Below are 10,596 nucleotides of genomic sequence, written 5' to 3'. Positions count from 1 at the left end.
ATGAGGCTAAAATGGTTGAATCCATATGTAAGGAACACTGGCTGTGACAGTCACTCTTCTGTTAAGGCTGCAGGATTAGCATCAAGTCTAAATGTATGAGGTGTCTGCAATTATCCAGTTGACAGTGCACCAAGGAAGAGGTCTTAAGTGTTTAGGAGGCTAAAACCCAGGTCAGAAAAAAAAAAAAGAGTATTCACCTAGCTTTGACTTGACCTGATCTTTAACAGAATTGAGTTTAAGAAAATGAAATACATTTGCCACTATTCTGACTCCCACAGTGTTCTACGTGTGATGGAGGAAGAATGCTGTGTGTGACAAGATGTTTCATTTTGGTGTTTGGGGTTTCCGTTACCTTCTGAATGGCTGTGGCCTTAGACATTCAATTTCTTCTTATTTAGCCACGGTTTATCCAGCTGTCAGAGGCATTAGATCTAATCACTGCCACTTTCTTTGGAGAACAGTAACCTGTGCACGGTCATATTTTCCACCCCTTTCAGTGGTAGGAAAAGAGCCAATTAAGCCTCATCCTGCAGAGGTACAATGGCTAAACACACAAAACGCAAACCTAGCAACTCCATTAAAGTTTTGCATCCATAGCCTATGAAATGGGAAAGAGGAAGAGGATGCCAGTCCCGCCAGGTCTCTGAAAATGAGGGTCGCTTTCTCTTTTTAAACGAAGGGCACATGCGGTCCCCTGCCTCCGGTGTATTTCTTCTGCTTCCCTACAGAGTGCGTGAAGAAGAGGAAGAAGAGGAAAGAAAAGAAGGGGTTAGCTTGGATCATGATTTTTGCCAGTAATGGACGAATAAATGGCTCATTCCAGGAAGACAGAGAAAATGGGCTAAATTAGAAACCATTTCACAATGCTGGGCCTCAGTATCAAGTTGAGCCAAACCGAATCCAGCACAGCAATTTCCCACCTCCCAACTGTTTCTGCCTGTGCTCAAAGCTCCAATTATATCAGCCCGAGTACTTCTTGTAAACTCCAAACTCTGGCTTCACTAGCTTGCCTCCCCGGCCCCCACCTTGAGCTCTCTCTGGCTCTAAAAGGGAGTGTTGACTGTCAGTAGATTTGGGCTTCCTTCCCTTCTTCAGCTTTCCTGAGCTGCCTCCCTTTTCTCCAGTTTCCTTTATTAAAAATGCTAATTCTACCATTTTCTGCCTGGATCCCCGACAAACAGTCAAAAGGAGCAGAGGATGGGAAGGAACACGAGTGCAGAAATGATCTGAACCAGGGAGTAGCTTTTTATCTGCCTGTCCCTCTGTGGATGCTCCTAGCCTTCCCTGAGGCTCACAACAGTGCAGGCACAGCAGGGGCTGGGGGAGGAGGAGGAGGAGGAGGCTGAAAAAATTTTTTTCTCATTTTAAAATTAAAATCCCCTAAAAAGAAAAAAAATGCTGTCCTTGTAACTTTGGCAGGGACTTTCAGCTTTTGTTCTCTTTGTCAGAGTGGCAAATTTCATCTTCTATTCAGGAGGGTGAGAGAGGAGGAACAGAGGCTTGCACTATATCAGGTTCTATAGAAAGGCGGGGAGGAAGAGAAGTTGAGGAAGAGTAATCAGAGGGAATACAGGGAGCAGGGGTGAAGGATGTGGTGGCAGCGGCAGAAAGTACAGAAGGGAAAGAGGGATACAAAGGGAAGGCTGGGGTGGACATAACCGAATAGGGACACAAATGAAGAGTAAAGAAGTCGGTGGAAGGCAATAAAGAACTGGGGTGGTTGTAGAACTATAAAAACTGCATATAGGGGAAAAAGACTGGGGTAGAACCCCAGAGATCAGCTATTCACACCCCACATCACCAAGTGTGTTATACAGGATTATGTCCATCATCCAGGAAATGCAGAGATGTGTGTGGTACCCATACTTCCCATGTCATCTAGTAAGCATCACTATATGACGTGCCCCGCCTTCGTCTTTCTTTTATTTCAACCAATTTCCTATTTAAAAACTTTTTATGCCCTGTGTCATGGCTTTGTTATACTATGGATATTCTTAGAGCATGGACATATCTCATGTAAATATGCTTACCAAGTTCTACACCCCACATTTATTCTCTCTCTCTCTCTCTGTATAAACTCATGCCTAACCCCCAGCCCCCAATTAATTTTGGTATTCTTCACCAAAGTCCCTCATTTTTCTATACTTCAGATAGTAAAACACCTTTTCCATCTGACTGTGAAAACTCTAGAGGCCATTTTAAGTGGTTGTCCAAAGCTGGGAAGAAGGAGTTCATTGAAGAGGAAATAAATGCACAAGCTGCCATCAGGAGACCTGATCCCAGATAATTCAATATTAATCAGCTGTGTGACCAGCTGGATTAGCGTGAAGCCTGTTTTAGCTCTGACAGTCTTAAGGCCTGATCTTCCTTAAGTCTTGAGGAGAGCAGCACACTGGGGGATGGGTTTCAGAGCCTCCCAGCCTTGGGCTCAAGTCTTGGCTTCACATAATCATAAGCCAGGTAGTAATTTATTTGACCTTCTGATGCTGATGTCTCCAGAGGCAAGCTCGGGGTGAGAAGGCTCACCTTCTTAGGGGAGCCACAGGAGTAAAAATCAATTCTCCAAGGTGACTCCCCGATTGTCACAGCTCCGCTAGGCTGAAGGAAATAACTTCCTTCCTTACTTACCACAGAGTTAGTATTTATATCTACAACTTTGCAGCCATTAGAAAAATTAATAGCCATAAATTTTAAGTAGTCTGTATAGTATATGACAGACACTACTGTTTGCTTGTAATTTAAAAATACCTTGCAATGGCCCTGTAAAATGGCAATTGTGCCCTGTGAACAGAGCATGATGCGAACAGGGGTTCTCAACCTTCCTAATGCTGTGATCCTTTAATACAGATCCACAGCCATAAAATTGTTTTCAGATCTATTTCATAACTGTAATTTTGCTGCTGTCACATCTTGTGATATAAATATCTGTGTTTTCTGATGGTCTTCAGTGACCCCCGTGAAAGGGTCGTTAGATTCCCTGAAGGCAGCTCAACCCATTCCTTGAGAACGGCCGATGTAAGCAAAGCATGGGTAAAATTCTTTGTTCAGGACGGAGTAGGCCTCCAACAAACGGCAGCACTTTCTGCTACTAATGCTGCTACTCACAGCATCTGAGTCGGACCTAAAGAAGTGAACTAAAGTTGATCTTAGTGAGATTCATTTCCTCCCCGATGGTGTTAAAAACGTGGGCCTGAAGGACATAGAAAAAATTTCAGAAGTTAAGTCCTAGTACACACTACCTTGAAGAAATTGTGTGTATGTGTGCAAGTATGCATGTGCATGTGTATGCATGTATATGTGTATGCATATATATGTATGCATATATGTGTATGTATGTGCACATGTATATATTATATATGTCTATATATTTATATTTTATTCACATATAAACACATAAACATATTTTATATAAATTATATAAATTTCTATGTATGTATAAATTTATCTATGTATATGAAAAATTCTAAAGACCCATTTTGAGTGAGAATTCTGTGTTAAATCTCACTAGAGACCCCCCACCATGTCACCCCTGTGTTACTGACATGAAGAAGCAGCCTAGATGACTGTAAGATATCACTAAACTGGTTTGTACGAACTCAGAGAGCAAGAGAAACACTTGCCTTCCTTTCCTCTCCCTTGGGATCTGCCATCCTGTCTGAGATGGGCTCTTTTGCAGTCTGTGCTGGGTGTTTCTTAGGCGGAGGGTGCTAAAGAGGGAGTGACTCAGAAGGGTAAAGAAATCCCTGTTACTCTTCCTCTCCAAAGCAACCACAGCGCGAGATGACAGCCACCAGCTCTGCTCATTCATTCTGACTTAACGCTTACTCCGCGGTGCTGTGGGATGAATCGTGCCTTCCCTGAAATCCAGATGCTAAAGCTCTCAGTTGATCTGTGACTGTACTGCAACAAAAGCCTTTAAGGAGGTACACGGAGGTGATTTCTTATTCAGCAGGACTGGTGTCCTTAGAAGAAGAGGAAAGGAGGTCCCACAGCTTCCTTCACTGGGTAAGGACAGGGTGAGAGTGTACCTATCTGGATGTCAGAAGCACTCCATCCTAGGTTTCGTAGCCTCTCCAATTGTAAACAAATCAAATAAATTTCTGATGTTCAAGTTGTCTAATTCACAGGTTTGTTTTCTTTTTGATTTATTATCTTTATTTATTCTTTGAGAATTTTGTACATCTCTATAATATATTAGACTATATTTACTCTCACTCTTCCTTGGGATTCTCCTAGATCTAGCCATGTTTCCTTGCCAAGTTCATTTCTTCCTTTTTAATTCATTGACTCCAATGTGTGCTGTTCAAAGCACATGGTGTAGAGCCACCCATTGTTGCACAGGTCACCTACCAGGGGCCAGTTTCCTGAAGAAAACCATCAATCTCTACTCTAGCAACCTTCAGTTGCCAAGTCTCCTCAGCTAGGGGTAGGACATTGTGCTCACCTCTCTCCTCTGTGACTCGATGCTGTGATTTTGTGCAGACAACCACAGCTGCCAAGAGTTCATGAGTACAGTGTCCAGAAGACAGTTTGGCAACATTCCTCCCCATCCTTACAATCTTTCCACTTTCTCTTCCCTTCCACAGCGTTCCCTAAGCTACATGGGCAAGCATGGTTCTTATTGCTTTTGCTTTGGGGTGTAATTTTATTTTTTAGAGAGGTGTCTCTTTAAGCCAGGCTGACCACAGACTCATGACAATTCCTCCTGTGTGGAATTACAAATATCAGCCACAATACCCAACTCAATATTTTGTTATGGTATCTGTGGATGACTAATACAAACACTCTCCCTGACCAAACAAGAAGGTCACATCACACACACAGCACAGGAATAAATAAGGAATAGCCTATGTCCATAAGGAGTTTAGGGTCCTGTGCAAAGACTGACAAGAACACTGGCCATGTGTAAGTTCTGTGATCCTCCAGGGAAGAAGCTTTTAAATCATGACAGTGGTGACAGAAAAACAGAAATGAACACTTTGGGAATGTTCTCTGGGGTGAGTTAGGGGTAGCTGGGAACAGGATGATATGAATCCATAACCCTGTCTTCCTCTACCCCACATCTTGTAGCTATTCCAGGAACATTCTCTTCCCAGAAGTCCATCTTCTACAACATCTAGCTCTATCTGTGTCATAGACACACACTCAAGTGGCCCAAGCAAAGCTTACAGGGACTCTATTAGATGCCATTTGCCATAAGCTGAGCCTTTGTCCTATCTGCATTTGTTTTCTATAATTGTATGAAGGGTGCACTATGACCACTGTATTCCTTCCCCTGTGTGTGTGTGTGTGTGTGTGTGTGTGTGTGTGTGTGTGTGTGTAAGAAGACAAGGCCAAGGAGACAAGGAGAAAGAGGAAAGGAGACTAGAGCACACCCCAGCTTCATGCACTCTGATATACATTGGAAATGAATTTAATAAACCCTGTGAAATTAGGGCACTGACGACAACAACAACAACAACAATGAACAAACAAACAATACACCCCCCCCATTCTGCTAACCCTTCACCAAACATGGACTGTTCGCTAGCCTTGTGCCACAGTTTCCCTGCACCCTACAAAACTGAAGTTGAAATTTAATTACCTTTGCAATGGTTATAAAAGTTGAGGCCTTTAGCAAGTGCTTAGGTCATGAATGTCACATGTTCTCCTGGGTGAGTTATCACCAGAAGATTTCTTATAAATGTGATTTGGCTTTGTTTTTCTCCCCCTCAAGTATATGTGTTCACTTGTCCTTCCTCTGTGTTATGATGCTAAAAAGTCCCTTACCAGATACCATGTGCTTTTAGACTTCTCGGCCTACATAACTAAAAAAAAAAGCTTTCTATGGTTTATAAATGACCTAGTCTAGTCTATGGAATTCTGTCATAGCAGTGTAAAATTGACCAAGAATAGACCAGGTGATGTTATCACAAACATTTGAAGTATGTGTGACTTTGGAAATGGATTTGTGAAAAGGATAGATGAATTGAAGGAATACGTGGACCAACGATTCTACATTTCCATGATGGCAGTACTAAGAATGATCCAATGAAGAAGGACACAGAGATCAATGCTGTAGTAAAGTCTTTTGGAGCTCACTCATTAGTTGTGACTGGAATGTTGATAGACAGTGAATGCCTTTATTATGATATGTTCACTAAATGTGCTCTAGGATGTCTCACAGCATGACAATGTACTCTTTCAAGGTCATAGTAGGTTTGCAAGACCAGCATGATGCCTTGCCTTATAACCTGACCACCTTCCAACAGTTCCTGTCCCTTAAAGTTTTCACCAACTCAGCATTACAATAATGGGTTGGTATTCCAAACACATGAACTTCTATGGGATCAACTAGGTGCAAGCAGGGAGCCTTGGGGGGAACAATTAGTGAAGATCACCTTTGTCATACAATTACAAAGAACTTGTTGAAGTTGTATCCTTGTCCCATTTGGAACTTTATGAAAAGTAAAACTTGGGTGTGATGCACCAGGGTAAGTAGTACCAAGCGTTGGGACTTTTACATGGCTATTTTAGCCATTTACAGTGAGATCAAGAACAAAGAGATTATTTAAAGATGAACTATATAATTAAAATGTAATCAGATTGGGAGAATTTGAAACCTGGCTTTACATATATTTAAAAAAATGCATGGGAGAAAATACTAGAGCTGCAGTCCTGCCCTCAAACGAAGGAAGACCATAGGACAAAGACATTAAAGCATTGAGCTACTCCCCACTTTCTCCTTCCAGGTCCAGAGATCTAGGAGGGTAGAATAGTTTATGAAGAGATGATCTGGAGACCTTCTATGGGTTCATTGCCTGGAATCTCCTGGGGTCAGTGCTCTCCATTCTGAGACAGGTTTCCTAAACCAAAGTTTAACTGACCGCAGGTATAAATTGATCTGTACCATGATAGCTGTTGATTTAGAAGGTAGAACTGGAAAACCTTGGCAAAGTCTACATGCCTAAAGTCCTAGGTCTTCAGGCTCTCCCATTGCAGCTACAACCTGGAGGGACCTCATAGCTATCCAGGATAAGAGTCCAAAGGATGCTGACGGGGAGCTGTCCAGACAAAGACTTGCCTAAGAAGCAGAGCCACTGCAAGGAGCTCTTGCATAGTGAAACTTTTGGGATGAGGCCACACTCAAAACCCCAAAATGATAAAGATACCAGCATGAAGTGCCAGCTTAGGAGAGCCACAGGAATGAAATTTTAACCCTAGACATAAAGGGCCTAAACATAAAGATGGAGAATTTAGAGGTTTGGGAGCCAAGTCTAGTTTGCTCCACTGGAAAACATGAACCTGAAGAAGATCTTTCTGCTTTGAGACTCTGTTTTCCTTGTTAGATTTTGAGGTTCCTTGGTACCACTTTCCCTCCCCCCACACCTTTTCTTGCCTATGGCTTTCTTTTGGAACAGGGATGCTGCTCCGTACCTACTGTAGCAATGCATGATGGAAGCAGGATATTTGAATTCACAGGCTCACCATTGGAGCGAATGTGATTCAGGACAAATCACACTTGAGCGTTATCTACATCCAGATTCAGTGAAGCTTGGCCCTTTGGGATGTATTGAGACTTTGGGGCTATTGGGTTAAATGAAACGATTTCTTAAGAAAAACACAAGTTTGAGGGGGCCTGGTATGGTTTCAAATTTCCCCTTAAAATTCATTCTGGCTGGGAGGTGGTAATGCGTGTCTTTAATCCCAGCACTCAGGAGGCAGAGAGGGGTGGATCTCTGTGCGGTGGAGGCAAGCCTGGTCTGCAGAGTGAGTTCCAGGACAGCCAGAGCTACATGAAGAAACCATGTCTTAAAAAGCCAGAAACAGGGGGTGGGGGATTTAGCTCAGTAGTAGAGCGCTTGCCTAGCAAGCGCAAGGCCCTGGGTTCGGTCCCCAGCTCCGAAAAAAAAAAAAAAGAAAAAAAAAGCCAGAAACAAATAAACAAACTAATAAATGAATAGTAGATAGATGATTGATAGATAGATAGATAGATAGATAGATAGATAGATAGATAGATAGATATCCATGCTAACCTTTAATCTGTCTTAATAGTATTAAGAGTGTTGTCTCAGAAATCAGTAAGTTATCGCTCCAGCTGTGGCTCTCAGCCTTCCTTTTTTTTTTTCTTTTTTTTTAAATTTATTTAATACTTAATAATAATTCTTTGGTTTCCGGGCAAACATCCCCCTCCCCCTCCCCTTCCTTATGGGTGTTCCCCTCCCAACCCTCCCCCCATTGCCGCCCTCCCCCCAACAGTCTAGTTCACTGGGGGTTCAGTCTTAGCAGGACCCAGGGCTTCCCCTTCCACTGGTGCTCTTACTAGGATATTCATTGCTACCTATGAGGTCAGAGTCCAGGGTCAGTCCATGTATAGTCTTTAGGTAGTGGCTTAGTCCCTGGAAGCTCTGGTTGTTTGGCATTGTTGTACATATGGGGTCTCGAGCCCCTTCAAGCTCTTCCAGTTCTTTCTCTGATTCCTTCAACGGGGGTCCTATTCTCAGTTCAGTGGTTTGCTGCTGGCATTCGCCTCTGTATTTGCTGTATTCTGGCTGTGTCTCTCAGGAGCGATCTACATCCGGCTCCTGTCGGTCTGCACTTCTTTGCTTCATCCATCTTGTCTAATTTGGTGGCTGTATATGTATGGGCCACATGTGGGGCAGACTCTGAATGGTAGTTCCTTCAGTCTCTGTTTTAATCTTTGCCTCTCTCTTCCCTGCCAAGGGTATTCTTGTTCCCCTTTTAGAGAAGGAGTGAAGCATTCACATTTTGATCATCCGTCTTGAGTTTCATTTGTTCTAGGCATCTAGGGTAATTCAAGCATTTGGGCTAATAGCCACTTATCAGTGAGTGCATACCATGTATGTCTTTCTGTGATTGGGTTAGCTCACTCAGGATGATATTTTCCAGTTCCAACCATTTGCCTACGAATTTCATAAACTCGTTGTTTTTGATAGCTGAGTAATATTCCATTGTGTAGATGTACCACATTTTCTGTATCCATTCCTCTGTTGAAGGGCATCTGGGTTCTTTCCAGCTTCTGGCTATTATAAATAAGGCTGCGATGAACATAGTGGAGCACGTGTCTTTTTTATATGTTGGGGCATCTTTTGGGTATATGCCCAAGAGAGGTATAGCTGGATCCTCAGGCAGTTCAATGTCCAATTTTCTGAGGAACCTCCAGACTGATTTCCAGAATGGTTGTACCAGTCTGCAATCCCACCAACAATGGAGGAGTGTTCCTCTTTCTCTGCATCCTCGCCAGCATCTGCTGTCACCTGAGTTTTTGATCTTAGCCATTCTCACTGGTGTGAGGTGAAATCTCAGGGTTGTTTTGATTTGCATTTCCCTTATGACTAAAGATGTTGAACATTTCTTTAGGTGTTTCTCAGCCATTCGGCATTCCTCAGCTGTGAATTCTTTGTTTAGCTCTGAACCCCATTTTTTAATAGGGTTATTTGTCTCCCTGCGGTCTAACTTCTTGAATTCTTTGTATATTTTGGATATAAGGCCTCTATCTGTTGTAGGATTGGTAAAGATCTTTTCCCAATCTGTTGGTTGCCAATTTGTCCTAACCACAATGTCCTTTGCCTTACAGAAGCTTTGCAGTTTTATGAGATCCCATTTGTCGATTTTTGATCTTAGAGCATAAGCCATTGGTGTTTTGTTCAGGAAATTTTTTCCAGTGCCCATGTGTTCCAGATGCTTCCCTAGTTTTTCTTCTATTAGTTTGAGTGTATCAGGTTTGATGTGGAGGTCCTTGATCCACTTGGACTTAAGCTTTGTACAGGGTGATAAGCATGGATCGATCTGCATTCTTCTACATGTTGACCTCCAGTTGAACCAGCACCATTTGCTGAAAATGCTATCTTTTTTCCATTGGATGGTTTTGGCTCCTTTGTCAAAAATCAAGTGACCATATGTGTGTGGGTTCATTTCTGGGTCTTCAATTCTATTCCATTGGTCTATCTGTCTGTCTCTGTACCAATACCATGCAGTTTTTATCACTATTGCTCTGTAATACTGCTTGAGTTCAGGGATAGTGATTCCCCCTGAAGTCCTTTTATTGTTGAGGATAGTTTTAGCTATCCTGGGTTTTTTGTTACTCCAGATGAATTTGCAAATTGTTCTGTCTAACTCTTTGAAGAATTGGATTGGTATTTTGATGGGGATTGCATTGAATCTGTAGATCGCTTTTGGTAAAATGGCCATTTTTACTATATTAATCCTGCCAATCCATGAGCATGGGAGATCTTTCCATCTTCTGAGGTCTTCTTCAATTTCTTTCTTCAGAGTCTTGAAGTTCTTATTGTACAGATCTTTTACTTGCTTGGTTAAAGTCACACCGAGGTACTTTATATTATTTGGGTCTATTATGAAGGGTGTCGTTTCCCTAATTTCTTTCTCGGCTTGTTTCTCTTTTGTGTAGAGGAAGGCTACTGATTTATTTGAGTTAATTTTATACCCAGCCACTTTGCTGAAGTTGTTTATCAGCTTTAGTAGTTCTCTGGTGGAACTTTTGGGATCACTTAAATATACTATCATATCATCTGCAAATAGTGATATTTTGACTTCTTCTTTTCCGATCTGTATCCCCTTTTGACCTCCTTTTGTTGT

At 42.2% G+C, this 10,596-nt stretch overlaps 1 protein-coding gene and 1 long non-coding RNA gene across 6 annotated transcripts in view; one reads left to right on the top strand and one right to left on the bottom strand.

Moving 5' to 3' along the window:
- Positions 1-4,116, top strand: part of LOC134481520 (uncharacterized) — a 30,663-nt gene extending 26,547 nt beyond the window's left edge. Inside the window, exon 2 of the long non-coding RNA XR_010057079.1 lies at positions 3,766-4,116. This is a non-coding gene — a long non-coding RNA (uncharacterized LOC134481520). The remainder of the gene's footprint in view (positions 1-3,765) is intronic.
- The window catches only part of Astn1 (astrotactin 1), a 318,149-nt gene that overhangs the window by 125,505 nt on the left and 182,048 nt on the right, over positions 1-10,596 (bottom strand). The window lies entirely within an intron of this gene.

The sequence above is a fragment of the Rattus norvegicus genome, chromosome 13, assembly GCF_036323735.1.
Source record: "Rattus norvegicus strain BN/NHsdMcwi chromosome 13, GRCr8, whole genome shotgun sequence".
NCBI lineage: Eukaryota > Metazoa > Chordata > Mammalia > Rodentia > Muridae > Rattus > Rattus norvegicus.
This window is presented reverse-complemented; position numbering and strand designations above follow the sequence as displayed.